Below are 18976 nucleotides of genomic sequence, written 5' to 3'. Positions count from 1 at the left end.
ATTCCTAATTAAAAGGTGCTTTCAAACGAAAGGAAGTTTTCAGTGAGGCAGTCTTAATCAGGTAAACAAAAACACGCAAAATATAGGTATGGCACTTGCAGAAACATGTTTTAGCAAAGAATAAACATGTGTGTTTATTAAGAAAGTCTTAAAAAGCACATGTTTATTGCATCAAAATAATGTCTATATGTATATTATGATACTGTTTCATGACATTCTGTCAGTATCATTTGAGATAATGAAGTTTAAACAGGCATATGAATTTAGAAATAATACATATTTCTAAAATGTTAGCTAAACTACATTTGAAAAGCTATAAAATAATATATAGTTGATGGTCTGTAGCATATGTTTGTGAGCTAATGACAATGGTTATTTATGTGTGTTTTTTAATTTTGCATGTTGGGGAGGAAACATTTTATTTTATGAATACAAACAGTGGTCTATTAAATAGTTACCTTCAAAATTCTAAGGACTAAGCAAGCAGTATCTGTCATATAGCTGCGCATCATACATTATGATCTCATATATTACTGCTGCTACTTACGTTATTATTCAACAAAACTCACTAAAAACTAAAGGAAAGATAATTTAGAAAGTCAAAAAAGGTTTAATGGGAATAAAAATAAATTCTACAAATAAATAGGTTTTCTTTCAGCCTTACTTTTTAAATAAAAACCTTTTAGTAAAGGTGAAAAGCAAAAAAGTTGCTAATTTAAAAATAGAACAAATTACTTCTTAGCCAAATATTTAGGTTTGCTAAAATTAGGTTACACTATTTATTATTCAAGATAATAGTTATGCATTAGAATGATAATATTTACTGCACTTACAAAGTGCTTTTATATAGTACACTTATATGCTAATCAAAATATATAACAATTTATAAATGTTTCATTACATAAAAATAAACTTCTCTTACACTTATTCTATGTTCATCAAACATTTCTAAGTTCTTAGTTAATGATGTTACATTTACAATTTAACAGTCATGTGAAGAATTGGTTAGTGTCAAGCATGCTTGCTATGTCAAGTTTACATTTATTTTTATTTACTCTTACTGCAATATATGTTGCAATGTAAGAAAAATGACTACATGCTTTTTATTTTCCATGTGCCTAAATTACCTCAATTTCCTTTGTCTTCTGTTACCCAATGTCCAGGGAAAAACAATTGATAATAATAAAAATATTTCAGAATAGTTATGTAATACTTCTTAGTAATAGATAACTTAAAATTTAGTGTAATTTTTTTTAACTTTTAAAGGGATTTAATTTATATTTCTTGGGTGTGATTTATTTGATTTTGTTAGCTCATACTCTACAACGGGATAATATCAACATTCCTGTTACCCCGCTTGCCTATAGCTATATAAATGACATCAGAGTTTCCATCAGATTTCATATTTTTCTCATATAATTCAATTACTTCTGAAAGTATCACCTTTAAACGCTATATTCTTGTAAAGATCAGATACCAAAAATCTGCTTTAATCTTATAGGATTCTATCCCACTGAAAATTCCTTTAGAATCACAATGGATAAAAATCATACATTTTATTTCCCAAACTTTAGGACTTAATTGGTTTATTACCAGCATCTTTTCAAAATTATAAGATGTGGGCTTTCTAAAAGTGATATAAAAAGAGGAACATTTTGCCTAAAAGAACAAAATTAGTTGACTATCAAAAATGAATACTCTCCTTTAAATTAAGTACAGTGCTCTGATCAAACTTTGCCTTGATGGGGGAAATACAACACATTATTTTTTTAAATGTTAGTATTTTTCCATAGTTTGATATAATCTGATAAATACTCATCAAATCCATTTTGGAGACTCTATTTTGATATTTTTCCCTCCCTGTTGATGTGGGTTCCCAAATGAGAGCAGCAACAGCTAAACGCATGCAGGGAGGGAAGAATATTGCTATTGAAACAGTAAAGCTTTCTTCTTCTCACTGCCTTTTTTTTAGGGGGTGGATACATGGTCCGGGAATTGAAACCAGGTCTCCCACATAGAAGGCAAGCATTCTACCACTGAACCACCCGTGCACCCTGCGTTTTGATTTAATAATTAGGTGAAGTTGAGAAGAAAATGACTGAAAATGAGTTATCCATGAAACCAGTTTTAAATTACCATTCATGTTTCAATGTAAGGCAATGTTTTCATTTGTGGAAAAACTTAAGAAGGACTCATGAATAAATGTACAATGCATTGTGATTTTATGATGTTCTGTGAAATTTATTCAGGAAAAAAAAATACTTATTTCCCCAACCAAACTGTCTAACTTGGGATTGCTAAAACAATTTTCCCCATCTGAATTTCTTTCCCAGTGATCTGAAGACCAAACCAAAAAAGAATATTAGGAAAGCCTGCTCAGAAGAGTTAGACCCAGCAGCAACTTTTCACCTTTCATTTTCCCTCATGAGATCCTCTTAATTAAGCATTTGCTTCTGACATCAAGTGGGGGGTGGAAAGAGGACCTCTGTGGGTGTGGGGAAAGATGAGATGTTGCCCTGAGGTATTTATAGCACAGAAAATTAATACATCAAAATAAAGTTTCTAAAAGATTAGGAATTTGACATTTAAGTGGAATCTATATATTGAATAAAATTACTTGACTATGCTATGCTCTAAAGCTACTCCACGGACTTCAGATCAACAGTTTGAAGGTATATTATATATTTATAATCTTCCTAAGCAATCAGAAATTACAATTAAGTTAAAATTATCAGATTAAGATTTAAAAACAGATTAAACATTTTCTAAAAGAGTTAGCAGGAAGCAGTTTTCCCCAAACATAATGAATTTTCAAAATATTTTATGTGCAAGCAATTTGAATGGCACCAGAAGAGAGAAATGGGCAAAGAAACTTCAAAAGAATGTTTGACATGGGAAGAAGACTGGGAAACTTTAAATGTTCTGCCAGGTAAAAGGCAAGATCCTCAAAGAAGACTTTTATTGTTTAAAATATGACCAGGGGACACTTCTAATATAAAATGAAGAGATTCCTCTGCAGGGCAGAGGAGGGACTAAACTAGACCATCTTTGCAGTTGCTTCTAACACAAAAAACTAAACTCTGGGGTTGTATGCATACTATTTGTTCACTACTAAATTGATGTCCTTGCTAAATTAAAATGAATACAGCTCAACACGCAGATGAAATTTTACCCAGGACCCAGGTCACTGCTATAGTAAATGAATGCTCAAGCAAGTTTCCTGCACTGCAAGGTTCCTGCAATTTAACAAACATTGATCCCCTCCTGTGTGTAAAGACTTGCTCCAGGGCAACCAAGCTGAACAGCACAGGACTTGCCTTCCACTAACCTAGAGTTCAGAGAACCTCTAGGAATCCAAATATGAGTCTAATTTGAGTTAAAAGGACATATGTGACACTCTTCAATTGCTGACATAGTCAATCATCGTAATGTATAATCTCTCCACTTCTGCAGATTACACACCCTTGGAAATATATACAATACTCTGCTGAAATCAGTGAGATTCATGCATGCATGCATGAATACCAAACTACTTATTACTCTAAAAATACAATTCTGTCTTATATGAACCTGTTGGAATTTCATATTGCATATTTTAACCAGAAAAAAAAACAATTAATTTTAACATCATTAAGAATATCCAAATAAAAAGACAGAGGGTTACTCTGTAAGAACTCATCTCTAGTGCCTTTCTCTTATTTCTTTCCAAGAACCTGAATTCTGAAAGCAAGAAGAACTTCTGAATATAAAAATTATATAAAATGCAAAAGAAACCATTATTTCTTACACGTTCTAAAAGACAAATGCATAGAGTGTAATGGGAAATCAGTAGTTTGGGACTCATAATGTATAAATAGGTCATTTGTGACAAGAATTATGTAAGGGGGAGCAGAGGGGTATAGGAATATAGTTTGTATATACAATTGAAGTTAAGTTGATATCAAAGCAAACAAAATTGTTATTGATTTAGGATGTTAAATTTAAGCCCCACAGTAAATACAAAGAAAATATGGGAGAATATGAAAGCTCCTAGAGACAGAAAGAGTACAGATTGCCAGGGGTAGGGGGCAGGGGAAATGGGAAGTTAAGGCAAAACAGGTGTAGGGCTTCTGTTTGGGGAGATGGGAAAGTTTCAGTAATGGAAGGTGGTGAGGGTACAACAACACTGTGAATGTGATTAATCCCACTGAATGGAATGCTTGGGAGTGGTTGAGATGGGAAAGTTTATATTGTACATATAGTCCCACAATTTAAAATGAAAGAAAGGAGAAAAGGAAGGAAGGGCAACAAAAGAGACAATGACAAGTTGAAGGCAAATACATGATCTTGGATGGGCTCTAAAAAGGGAGGTGAGAAGTCTCAAAAGGATTATCAGGATGTCTGAAAAAATTAGAATATGCACTGTTAGCTTCATATCAGTGCTAAATTGCTTCACCTTGATAACTGCACTTAAAGTGGATACATAAGTAAATATTCTTGTTCTTAGGAAACATATATGGCAGTATTAAGTGTTCGAGTACCATGATGTATACAACCTACCCTCAAATGTTCGAAAAATGGACTGATATTCAGACAGGCAGATAGATGAATAGATAGACAGATGGATCATCAGACCAATGAGTAGACTGAATGATAGGGCAAATGTGGAAAAATATTAAAACTGGTGGATGTGGTATCTGGGGGTAGGGGTATGTTGGAGTTCTCTGTTTGGGATTTGTATTATTTTTGCACCTGTCCCATAAGTTTGAAAGTATTTCAAAATTAAAAGTATAAAACTGAATGTCAAAAGAAGAAAAAAAATTGAATGGAAGCTTGAAAAATAAAATGCAAAAGTAACCATTTCATTTGGTGCACAAAATCTAACTGTCAATAATCTTGGACCTCAACTACATAGATCATCTTATTTGGCTTAAACTAATTGCATAAATAAAATGAAGATACACAAATATGACTCTCTATAGATTACATTCATCAAAAATAAAAGTGATTGTAACTTGGTCCAAGATACAGAACAATAGTTTTAAATTCTAAATTTGTAGGGAATTAAAGGATTAAAAAAAACAGCTGGGAGTAGAGAAAAAGAAGAAAAAAATGCATTTGATTCAGCCCCAGACGTTGCATTACTTAGTGTTTTCTTCCTTCCACTCTCGAAATATAATTTATGTGTCTGTGTGGGTATGTGTCCTTCATTATAGGCTCTCAACCTGCTCTGATACTCCATACACAATTAACTGCTGAGTAGGAGATAGCACTAACCCTCTAGGAACTATACGCTGTCCACAAGATCTCATGTACAGTTCAACTTTCTAAAAGGTAGCAAATCTTTTGGGCTAAGCACTGCCTTTCTTCCTCTAATTTCAAAGAGAGCTGAAACTATACCATGGACTCATAATCAATGCCAGAATTCTCGATGGCCAAACAAGATTTTTGCTAAAAGTATGCCTTGAGTATGATAAATAGTAGTACTAAAAAGAAGCAGTATAGCTAAATTGTTGAGAGCAAGTGTTATGGATTAGGCCTACCAGGGTTGAATCCTGGTTCCAACACTTATGAGATATGTAACTTTGAGAAAGTTAATCATTCTGTACCTTCGTTTCATAAAAGTGGCTATAATAAAGAGCTTATAGAATTATTACAAGGGACTAAATGAGATGACTCATGGAAAGTGCTTAGAACAATACTTGAAATATACTAATCACTTCATAATATAATAATCATATAATAATGATATCATTAGTAGTAGTTGTTGAATTTTTCTCCCTTTGAAAATGGACTCTGCTCAAATGCATAAAATCTTTTCCGATAGGCCACTGAAACATACTACCTTAATACCAGTTTCATCATTAAAATACTATCACCCATGACCATATTCCAATGACCTATTGCTTAAGAAAATGGAATCTTCATCTTGCAAACATGACTTCAGTATTCTAAATTTCTTAACTCTTTGGCACAATAACTAAGCCTAGGCAGTAAGATTCGAAGTGCCAACTAGGATGCCATGGTTTCTTTGCAAATGGAATTCATAATCTGCTTCCCAACGAAGTATCCCTCACTTTGAAAACTTTCAGAATTTGTAATAAAGGAAAACCTTTGGGGAAGACTGACCTTAAACATGAAAGAAGAATTCAAGAGAACAGAATTAGATGCCTTGGTTTATAAACTTTTCTGATTATAATGACAAAAATTGGATTCATTTTTCCAATGCAATTTGAAAGGAAGGGAATATCCTTTCACAGGGTCCTACATTTACTTCGCAAGTTTGAAATTTGTAAATCTGATTGCCAGAATCCTTTTAACAGAAATGGACAAAGAGAATTCTAAAGAAGAAAAGAAAGTTTAAAGAATAACAAGAAAACTGAGGCAGCAGATCCGAAAAGGCTTGACCATGTGCAGCTTCTTTCTACAAAGCCTTCAGCCTGACTGTGGCAAAGTTTTAAACCACTGGAAAAATCCAGCCCCACTACAATCATTCATTTCCTAATAATACTTGCTTTATGAACTTTTTTGCTGTGATATTGCTAAAAGAAAGAGTAGAGTTCAAGTTAACTTATATGTTTCCAAAATCAGATTTGGAGTAAGAAGATCATGGTAATGCAGGAGACCAAGACTTAGGATTTTATGGAAAGTGAAGTGTCCTTTTTTCTTCAACGTTATTTCCCAAGCAATTGAGACTTCAGATTCATCGCCTGCTCGTTTTTCCTAATGAGAAGTGTGAAGCAAATAGGGCCCTCTTCTCTCTCTACCTTATGGTAAAAGCAGACAATATCAAAAGAGCTCCCATGCTTTTGTTTCTTTATCCTCTAAAGAGTTACACAGAATAAAAATAATTGTTATTGCCATACATTATACTTCAAGAAATAGGAAATACAAGTGATGAGCCTAAAGTGCTAATTCTGATTTTCCTGAAGACCAAAGGTATTTCTTACTCTTAGTTTTAAACCATGAAGGTTCTCCTTTGAACCACATTCTATTTTAGTGTCAAACTTATCAATTTATCATTTTATAAATCTCTTGAAAATTTGTTCAACTGAGAAAAACAGGCAATAGCCATGCAACCCATTATTTTCAATCAAGCCTATGATCCAATATGCTATATACACCCAGAGAATTGAGTCCAGACTCTTCTGGCAGAGCACTAGAAAACCTAAGGCCCTTAAAAACTTTCAATTCAATACAAATTTAGGCCCCAATAAGTTTAGCAGTACTACCTAATAATTCTTTCAAAGTAGAGGATATTTTAAAGCTTACCTTAACAAGGTCTGAGAAAAGTATTTCAGAGTGTTTGCAATATCTGTTCCTGAAGGGACAGGATAAATGTTGTGAAGAACCCGGTTATGATATTCTTGCAAGTACCGGATCTTAGAAGCAACTAGATAAAAGCAAAATAAAAAAAAAAGGAGAATTATCTTGTAATATGTATTAGGCATACAGTTATTCTTTTTCAATGATCAAATATTGGATTTTAATGCTTATTTTAAGGAAAATATGTAAATTTTACTAGAATTCCATGATAGAAACAATTACAAAAGACTTTAAATTTTTTATAAGTGTATTCAGCCCACAAAATTATTTTGAGTTATATGGGTTAATATCCTCTTCACACAGTATCCATTACTTTTTTATCACTCAAGAAAGCAGTGCTCTAAATCATTTTATTATCATCCCCACATTAACTTATTATTAGCAAAGTATTAATAGATAAAAATCTCTGCCAGCAGAGAATTATACTTAATATTGGTTAACTAAAACTGAAGAAGAAATTTCCAAGATCTTTCAGCAACAGACTAAAAATACTATTTAAAAAAATGAGGCCATTGCACAATGGCATCAGTTGAAAGCAGATTTTTAACTCAATAAATGATCATGAAAGTGTTTAGTTGATGCTTAAATTGTGAAAGTATGTTAAGAGTAGAATAACTTGGCTAATATTAAGTAAGAATACAATGATTGTGTGGATAATAAAAATACAAAAAATGAATGTCACATTTTTCTGCCAAAGAATTTCTTAAAATAGGAAACTTCCTAAGAGCCTTCTGAGCTCAGATGCTCAGATCATCACAAGATTCAGGAGGGACTAAACAGACTTATTTACCCTCCTAGACCTACCTGTAGTCACCAGCATTGTCCACATTCCTGACCTGACTTTTGACCTGGCTGTGGTGAATGGCCCAGTTCTAGTCATTCCTCTTTGCAAATCCCAAGGAGCCATGATGATCAACGTCTCTCTGGTCTCCTCTTCCACAGAGTTCTCAACACTGTCCACTTGTCCTTTCAATCTTTAAGGCTACCAAGAGAGCCTTTTAGGTAGTATGGCTCACTGTCAGCAGTTAACAGAAGATATATCAAGTCCTGGAGAAGCAAGGCCTTGTTGTTCCCAATGGAAATAAGCTTCTGGATGAATTCTAACTGAAATGCTGCTTTAAGCAACTTAAAGTCAAAATGCTTTTGATAGGTGTGGGACGTAGAATCACAAAATGATGAGATATCAGAACTGGGAGGATCTTAGAGACCTTTTCCCACAACCACTTCTTTGTTTGTTTGTTTGTTTTTGCATGGGCAGGCACTGGGAACCAAACCCAGACCTCTGGCATGGCAGGTGAGAATTCTGCCACTGAGTCACCATTGCACCGTCCACCACTTCATTTTAAAGATGGGGAAAACGAGGCACACAGGTAATCAGCAGCAGAACTAGGTCTAGAACTTAGATCCCCTGACACCCAGTTCGGAGTTCTCAGAACACAATTCTGAAATGAGTTTAATATGGAGATAATGGAGTTTTATTCCATGACATCAAAGCAGTGTGGCAATTTTCAGCTGTGATTAGGTTAATCATTGATTCTAAATCCCATATACACCATATAGCAAATTTGCCTTTTCTCTCTTTTACTATTTCCATAATATGTTTTGCAGTTTCCCCAAAAATTACATTTAGATTGCAGATAATAATACCTTGGGTTTGTATGGTCCACCAGCTCTGAAGAAAGCAACAAGTTTATATCCATTGTCTCAAATAACCCTAAAAGTGTTTGGTTGTAAATAAATTTTTTCCCAAGATAAGGTATAAATAGGTAATGCTTTAAAATGTTTTTAAGTATGTCATCTATAAAAATCCATTCTCATCTCAGTGTTTTTAATCAGCTACTAATGGTTTTTTTAAATCACATTATAAGGAACACCCATCTTATTACATAGATCCCAGTTTCAAACATCTGAGACATGTGCTTTCTGCCCATCCACCTTCACAGTAATGCTTTCTTACTGTAACTTTTCTCAGGCTTCATTATTCAGTAGATTTCTGCAGAGTATTTCAGAAATACCAATGGAAATGCAATGTGTGGAAAATAAGCTCAAGTGAGGAGAAAATTAACACATCCCATAACTCACTGACTTGCTCATAGCTCAAGAGGTAGGAAATTGTCACTACACAACAAAAATAGCAAGCATTCAAAAGGTTGTATAATGAATGAATGAATGAATAAATGAGTGTTCTCTTTATGGTTCATTTTGTTAAATTCAACAATAGCTCCTTTCAATATATCCAAACATCAAGAGAAAGCACAGGCTACAGTCACTTCCTTCTTTGAAATCTTTTAATATTTTTTTTACAAACTTCACATTATATTGTCTTTGCTTGTTTACTTACCTCTTCATTTTTCTATACCAGACTGTAAATTTCTTGAAGGCAGAAATTGCATCTTACTCATGTCTCTATTCCAAGCTTAACAAACTGCCTGGGGCTTAGTGGGTGCTCAGTATACTTGTAGGATAAATGAGTAAATGAATTAATGCTTAAATAATAGTAGTTATCACTTGGTTTTTGTTTTTGTACATACACATATCTGTCCCCAACGCCAAATTGTGGGATCTTTTAATCCTTACCAGTGCCAGACACCAGTAGGTGCTCTAAAAATAATTAACGAATGAAGATGGGAAAAAAAGGAAGAAAGAAAGTGGGGTGAGAGAAGAAGAAAGAAAGTGGTAAGTAATTGTGAAAGACAATTTATAGAACAGGTAGGAAGAAATGTTCACGCTCCTCTGAGCATTGATGAATGCAGCTAAATGGAAGTCATGATTTAACTTTGCTGTTTTCAACTCTGACAATAGCCAGAAAGGGCCTGACAAAGAGTACTTTGTAATTGTACTGAGGATGTGACTATAATTCATTTGCATTTTAATCTGGTGCACAAGAGATGCTTATTTCCTGGTTAATAAGCCCACATGGCACCCTCATGGCAGCACAGAGTTCTTATCGTTTGCACCAAACAACCATAATAGCAGAATATTGCCGCAGAAACTCAGTTAACTGGGCAGGATGGAGATAAACAAATGATCTCTAACCCCAATTGACCCTAAAGCTACATTTCTTTAGAAAACTTCTTCCACTCTCTTCAATCACTATTTCACTACTTCTCCAGGCTCTTCAAACTCCCCCATGCCCACCTCCTTCCTTGTACCTTAAGAAAACAGAAGCCATCATATAGGCATTTTTATAAAAGGATGAATAAGAGTTAAGAGTATGAGATCTGAAATCAAACAGTTTTGGACGAAAGTCTTGGTTCTATCTCCACTTACGTTTTTCTCATCTCTAAAAAGGGGATAATCATAATATAAGCTTCAGGGTTGGATTTAAATGTCATTACCTCAGAGGGGTCTTTGCTGACTTCTCAGTCATAAACTGATCCCCTAGCCCCCACCTAGCCCTCAATGTCAATTTTTCCTCTGACATTTCTTTTATATTAATTAGCACAATTTGTAATTATATATTTATTTGGGTGGATGCTTACTATCTCTCCCAAGTAGACAGTGAGCTCCAATAATCATGTCTTTTGTTCACACTGTATATACCCAGTGTCTGGTGAGTACTAAATTTGTTGAGTTCATCCTATTAAAGACAAAAGGAAAAGAGGCAGGGAGGAAGAGAATGGTTTTAAGCAGTGATTAAAACTTTGGTTCTTTGTAAAAGTAGCCAAGAATGCAAAAGGTTAACACTGATAAAAATGAAGAATAAAAAAGGGGTTCTAAGACAGTGATGACTCTTATCCAGATTAGACAGAAGTAAAATCTTTGTTTCCACTATTTCACTATCCATCCTACCCCCACCATCTTTTAGAAGCTTTGGTACATTTTGAAAGAGCCACAAAAACAAAATTCTCATTCATTTCAGGCATAGATATAAAACTACTTTAGTAAAATTGGGATCATATAGTACATAAGTTTTAAATTTTTTCTTGAAATTTTAAGCATTTTCCTGCCACTCAATATTTTAACAGCAACCTATTCCTCTCTTTAAAAATGTATTTATGTATGCTTAATATAATAAATGTAAAAGCTTTTGTAAGCACAATGCTTTTGTGCTTACAAATAAATAAAAATCATCTAAAGACCTATTACTCAGAAACGACCATAATTAACATTTTGGTGTATTATCCTTGTTTTAGGTTATTTTTCACTATTCTAATTCATGCTGCAAAGAGTTTCCTTTCAAGGATGTGCAAACATAGTTAATTATTTCCTTAGAATAAATTTTTAGCTGAGGAATTGCTGAGTCAAACAGGAAATATTCATTTTAAGGCTTTTGATAACAATTGAGAAATCGCCATGTGGAATTTCTCTTTACACACCAGTATTGTACATATCATTAAATGTGAATAGTAACAATATATATTGAATGCCTACTAAGTACCAGGTGCTCTATATACATTACTTTTAATCCTCACAATAACTTCGCCAGGTGGTTATTATCATTGTCAATTACAGTTGAATAAACCAAAACGCGAAAGAGTAAATGACATACCCAAAGGCGCAAAGCTAGTAAGTGATATTTTAACTGGCTATAAACCAGGCTTTTCCACCAAGCTACATTTATATAGTTATGCCATTAAATGTTAATACTTTCCCCATTTGTCATTGGTTTCCAATAATTCATTAAGCAACATCATAATAACCAGATGAAATATTGAACTAAATCTGTTTTATTGTTTTTTGTGTTTTTTTGGAAATCACAAGTCAAATGCATGGTTAATTCACTAGCCCCACCCTTTTTCCTTGAAAACTTTAATCCCTTAATCCTTCAAGGCCCATTTGGAGAGTACACTATTAATAAAGCCTTTAACCAACTCCAGACAATCCCAGTATCTCCTTTTTTTCTGACTACTCAGAGCATTTACTATTTGTCTTGAAAATTTTGTCACTTCATTATATACATTTCTCACTGAATTATAAACTGTTCTGGATGGTTCTAAATTAGTTTCATATTTGCAAATCAAGTTTCCCTAACAACACTTTAAGCTCCCTGAAAATAAAGCTATCTCATACTTCATTTGTAACCCCCTTAGAACTTGACACGATGCTAAGTACATAGCAGATGGTCAACAATAACATAGTGGTTGAAATGAATTGGAAGTTTAAAATGTCAACTATCTTAGACTCCTATTGACATCCTCTAAATAAATTCTTTAAAATTCTAAAATCAGTTATGCAAATAAATATTTCCAGATGAAATGTGCTCGTATAACACATAAGTAATGAGGTACTCTTTTTGGTTATTTATTTTCCTCCCATCTCTTATTCCAATATAGCTTCAAATAACAGATATTTGATACATATTTAAAATGTTTATCGATTCTTAATTAGCATTTCTAGTATTTATTCATTTTTTTCCTTCAAATAGGCCATCCAGGTTTTGTTTCTCATGACTTGAACCCCAAACATGCTGTGTAGGTAACACGCTATCAAAGTGTCCTGAGAGCTCTGGGACAGAGTGTGAGTTCCCACTCACAGCTATGTGAGCCTTCAAACAAATCACTTAATAACTCTGAGACTTGGGTTTTTGGTTGTTTGTTTATTTGCTTGCTTGTTTTTTTCTGCTCTGGTTTTACCAATGGAGAAATTAGAATAGTAGTTCCCTCACATTCTTTGCAAACTTTGGTTATTACTGTTGTAGATTTAATAGCATATGTCTTAATTCCATCTTATTTTTTATTGCTTTTCTCTTCCACTACATAAAGTCTAAGATTTTATGGATGTGTTGTCCTTGCCCTATTTTAAACTCTTCATCTTCTTTCTAATATAAGCTTTTCTTTCTAATATAACCTTTCATTGAGAAATGATAGACTTAAACAAAGGGTATTTGAACATATGTCACTAATTTTGATTGCTATGAATAGTTACCACAATATTTTAAGTAAGATTATCCTGGTTTCCTTCTTTATTTCCTCTCTTGATTACAGTAACATAAGGAGTTCATATATCCTTCTTAATCATCATTGAATATTTGTCTTTATTCACTATTTTTGTGTCTCTCAAAGTATATTCAGATCAAATAGATTCTGCTTTATGATCCTGCTGGTTCTACCCCAGAATTACCCTGGAATCTACCCTCTTTTCCATGCACAATGACATCAACTTGATTCAAACCTGCTCAGCCTCTTTCCTAGATTATTGCTGTTATATGCAGACTGATTCCCTTATAATCCTTTTCCACATAGGATCCACAGTAATCTTTCTAAAATGCAAATCTTCCTCATTTCTTGCTGGTTGAAAATCAACATAATTAACTTAGCATATAGTGTCCAGCACAAACAGATCCCTGCTCACGGATCAAGCGTCATGTTCTGCCTATTCTCCATGTATACCACATTTCAGTCATACTGAATTGCAAAAACCCCAACCCATAATGCTCATAGCTTTCCACGGCTTTTCATAACACTAGCCTTTCTAGAATGCAGTCCATACTTCTCTTCAAAGCTGAGCTCTAATAGTTCCCCTAACTACCACAAGTTGCATTAGATGTATTTCCTTGGTGCTCTCCTACCACCACCCAACATCCAGCACTAGCATAGCATTTATCACAAAATTCTCTAATTGTTAACTCACTTTCTCTCTCCTCCACTAGGCTATCAGATCCTTGAGATCAGGAACAGTCTCTTATTTTGATATCCCCAGCACTTAATAAGTGCCTGGTCCCTATAAACAAATGCTTGTTGAATGAATTAATTAATTCACATATCACATAACAAAGCTATGTAGAATTTTATTTCCTTTCATGGACTAGCATTAGATCTTGGATATTATGCTGACATTTCTGTCCTACTGTAGGAAGAACAATTTGTATCATGAAAACTACTTGTATCACTTTCTTTCAGAACTTCCAATTCCACCATTATCCATTTTGGGGTGAGGAGCTGATCTGGCTGAAAACAGACTGAAGGGCTGAAGGAGGAGGGGTTATGTCTATAAGAATAAAGCAAGAACTAAGAGGATCTATCCAGTAGTCAGAGGGGCAGAGATCCCACTCCAACGTGACTGACTATGTAAGAATCCAGGCATGCCCTTCCAGTCACAGAATGATGTGTGCCCTACTCTCACCCTGATGAGCTCGGGGAGTAGAGTCACAGCCAAGGAATATAAATCCTCTGTACTAGTCTTGACTGAGGATTGAAGCTATGTATCCCTGAGTACAGGAAAGTGAAACACTCCCAGAGAGGCACAGCCCTGGAACACATTGCAAAGTAGAGAATATACAGGATTTAGCACAGCTAAAATTAGCCCCACACATTCTTCCTTGTTCTGCTGAATAAGGACCATGGGAACACCTGAGCCTGGCAGGTGCCCAGACTACCCCAGGTGAGGACACAACTTGAATCCCTGATACTATTAAAGAATTCAAGCTGAAGGGACTTTAGTTGGGGGAGGATGTTATGGAAACAGACCAGATTTTGGAGTCCTGCCTGGTATCCTCTGAAGCTAAAATTCAGGTTACTCTTTATTTTCACACAGAGTCTTTTATTGTTTGTTTTTGTTTGTTTATTTGTTCACTTACATTATGGGAATTTAAAACACACACAAGTAACGAGAAAAGTAAATTGAAGCCTGTGTACCCAACACCCAACTTCAATAGGTATCATCTATCTTCCCACTTTTTTTTCTTGAGTACTTAAAGCAAATCCTATGCATTGGATCATTTCACCTTTAGATACTTTAGTGTAATCTGTAACCAATAAAGACGTTTTAACATAATCACAAATACTATCATTACCTTAACAAGACTAACAAATAAATACCTTATTATCAGGAACCAAACAAGATTTGTGAGAGTTTTTTTCTAAATTCCATATGCACCCCTTCTTTACCCTTCCAGTATCACAACTATAACTCTCACTAACCAGGTTCCTAAGGAGACAGTGAAAACACACAGAATATGGGCCTTGTGTTCTTTTTATATCCATTTCTACCCATATGTTCCAGCTTCTCCACACCTTTCCTCCAGTATATAATCTATAATATTCTACAGTTACTACAAGCTTCACCTCCACCCTCTTCTTCACCCCCACCTGCAACAATTGAAGCTTTTCACAAAGAAAAAGTTCCATTTTACAGATGGAAAATGGAGGAACCAAGAAGTCAAGAATCATGGCCAAAGCATGAGAAAATTTGAGTCACAACCAAAACTAAGACCCAGGTGTCACTTGAATTCTGGTGCTTCTACTTTCTAGCTACAAGAACTTGGGTAAAGTCATGAACTTCTCTGAGCCTCAATTTCCTCACATAGATAAGGGCTGGTAGTGATAGCAATCTCAAAAGACAGCTATAAGGACTTTAAAATACTACATATATAAACTACCTAGCACCATAATTGGCACATAATAGATACTAAATTACTACTATAATTAGCACTTACATGTTAATTCCTTCTCCTTCCCCTTTTCCAGTCCAATGCTATGTCCCTTAAAATGGAGTAACTTGTGAATTGAGTAAAACAGACCAGAGATCTTTCATGGACAAAATCAGGCACAAGCCCCCTACACCCACACACACACAATATACAACTGCATATGGTAAAGAAATCCAGTTACATATTCAGAGACTCATCTTTTAATGAGAAATAGGTACAGGCAATAATAAAGATATTCAGAAATGGAGAGGTGGAGAGAGCAATACATTGTTTGGAAGTTCTAGCAAAGAAGCAAGGTTCTTTGTAAATCCTTGATCAAAGGGTGATCTCTTTTCTTTGAAGAAGATCATCCTCTTTAAATAAAAGCAAAACCTCATAAAAGATGCAAATGAAGACTGATAGAAAAGGATACACATACCTGTCTCTAGAGAGACAAAACAGTCAAATCAACCCTCAAAAGCAAAAGGATATCAGATGTAACAAATTGCATTGTTAAGCTCCTCAAAGAATTTGTATACTTACATACATATGCTTCGGTCAATTTTAGTTTCAGGTGGCAAACTTTACCAGGCACTTTCAGCAGACAGGAGAGGTCCATGAAGAACACTCCCATTCGTTGGCAAGTAACTCCAATACCACCATCTTCTCATCATTATCGACATCATCATCACCATCATCATCTTACATTACACTTGTATAGCCATTTATATTCCCTAAAGCATTTCCACATACATTATTTAAGTAAGCTTTTAAAAATTTAATTTTTCAAAAGCAATAACCAGGAATAGAAGGGAATTTTAGACATGAATCAACAAGTTAAGCAGTAAAAGTGAAGGGAAATATATCTGTTTTCTTATTCATTGATCAGATATTGATTGAACACCCACTCTGTGCTAAGTACTTGGAAGTACTCACAAAACAACAATAAATAAGAACAATCTCTAAAAGGTCACAGTAATCCCAACAATAGTTGTATAATTCTGACCATTTACTGTGTGTTAATAAATATAAAACTAATAGTATTATAATTCTTATTCCCATGATACCAATGAAAATAGAGGTTAAGTAACTTGCCCAAGTTCACATAGGAGCTAAATGATCGAGCCACTCTCTGAAATCACCTTATAAAGAGAAACACTTAAACTATTGTCACCCACCTCACATTTTTAACACATTGAAAAAACACATTTATGCATAATATCATCCAATTATTTTCCACACATGAACTAATGAGAATGAACTACTTGCCAAATGGAAAAATATCCTAAAGATGTAAATATTTGACTTGTCAGAAATGTGGCACTTGCAATAAACAAAGGGAATCAACTGTTTATTCAAGTCAAAAGAGAAGGCTACTAGTCTGACTTCTGTTGTACCATTGATAAGGAGAACTTGTGCTAGGAACTCTGAAAGTCAGACTCATTTCATAGTGTGATGGAGAATGTTAAAATGGCAGTAAATTATCTCCAAGTTGATAGTTCGTTGGATTTTACAAATAACTTAAAATGGAATGTGAAGCTCTACATTATTTTCCTGTTATTGGAAGGTTAGATTACAGAAGCTTGTTAGAAAAATTTTTTTACTGGATGCGTCTTAAGATCAATATTTTGGAATTAAAATTTGAAGTACCACCTACCCTCAACTAAAGAGTGAGTCACAAATTTGTACTTTCTTACTGTTATGACAAGACATCTGAATACACTGTACTTGAAACTGCAAGAGAAAGAAATAAAAGCATATTACTGATTTGTTCAAGGAAGTAAAAACCCAGACACATGGATTTAGCAGGTGAAAACCAGAGATTCCTTTAATTTCTATTGCTAATCTCTACTGAGCTCTTTATAGTCACAGATTTTTTTTAAGAAATGAGGAGGTATTTGGTGGGAATTAAGTAATTTCAGGGATACTCAAAGGCTGATGACTATGAATTATTCATTGTTTCTCCAGGTGACTGCAATACTTAAGACATCTGAATTATTGATCATCTCTCTATTCAACATGGCTCAATTTCAAAAGAAAATGATTGAGCTGAAAATAAATTATGCTCACTAAGAAGACACAGATATCCCAGGATTGCCTAAATAAAAAGATGAATCTCAGCCAGCATCGCCCTGAAATGTCTGACTCTCTGGACAAACCCTGGCAATATTTCAGATTATACTTTTTCACGAAAGTATACGCCCTTCTATGTAACAAGTGCTAAAATCCAAGTTAAGATTCATGATCAACATAGAGTTATAAATGAGATGTGTTGTGATCCAAAACACACAACACAATATCCAAGAATAACTCAATCCATCATATATTATTTTTTATAATTGAACAATAAATAAAACTATAACGCTCTGAGGCCATTTTTTAAGATATGATAACTAACTTTCTTATAGTGCTTACTATATGCCAGGCACTGTTCTAATACTTCATCTTTTTAACTCATTTCAGCTTCCCAACAATCCTATAAGGTAGGTGCTATTTTCATTACCACCATTTTTTTATAAAGATGAGGAAATTGATACCGATTTTTAAAATTCATGTAGTGTACATATAATTTGTACTTTCATTCACTCAGCAAATATTTGAGAAGTAACTATGTGCCCAATTAAAAAATAATATTTTTCAAAGTCTATAAAGAAACAGAGAGAGTAAAAGAAGGGTTTAAGGAATGCCTTCTTCATATAGGGTGGTCTGAGAAGGCCTCTCAGAAGAGACATAATATTTAAGGTGGGAGAAAAAAATATGAGAAGCTGCTAGACACGAAAACTGGGGAAAGAGCATCTGGATTAAAACTGTCATTGGAAACAATCATCTAAATCACACACTTCTGGCTCAGGTAAGAAGGAGAAAACATTACGATTCACCTTTTCCTCAGGCATCTCTTCTTAATCGGAAGACCAAATTCTGAAGGAGATTACCAGCCAAGGCAGAGCCAGTTAGAAAAAATTGTGAAAGGTGTTTTTGCCTTCATTTGTTTGTTTTTCTTAGCTCCTGGAACTCAAAGAAATCTGTCATATCATTAGCTGGGCATAAATTTATGTAAAATAAACCTCAGGGATTTAGTCCCTGAGGTAACACTTTAAAATATTAAAATAAACAGTGTGCAACAAAAGATTACAAGACGAACAGGCAACAAGAATTGATAGTCTATCCAAAGGAACAGCTAAAAATCCAGAAACAACCAATGAAGAAGACAAGACATTGGACATGCTGTACAAAGACATTGAAAAAATGCTCTAAGGAGATAAAAGAAAGCATAGAGAAAGAACTAAAAGATATTAGGAGACCAATGAAAACATATGAGAA

General features: G+C 34.2%; 1 protein-coding gene across 1 annotated transcript in view; it reads right to left on the bottom strand.

Moving 5' to 3' along the window:
- Positions 1-7372, bottom strand: part of UNC79 (unc-79 subunit of NALCN channel complex) — a 244941-nt gene extending 237569 nt beyond the window's left edge. Inside the window, exon 1 of the mRNA XM_077123417.1 lies at positions 7252-7372. The gene's annotated coding sequence lies outside the window, so the exon portion shown is untranslated. The remainder of the gene's footprint in view (positions 1-7251) is intronic.
- Positions 7373-18976: the final 11604 nt, after the last annotated feature.

Source organism: Tamandua tetradactyla, chromosome 12 (assembly GCF_023851605.1).
Source record: "Tamandua tetradactyla isolate mTamTet1 chromosome 12, mTamTet1.pri, whole genome shotgun sequence".
In the NCBI taxonomy this organism is placed as follows: Eukaryota; Metazoa; Chordata; class Mammalia; order Pilosa; family Myrmecophagidae; genus Tamandua; species Tamandua tetradactyla.
This window is presented reverse-complemented; position numbering and strand designations above follow the sequence as displayed.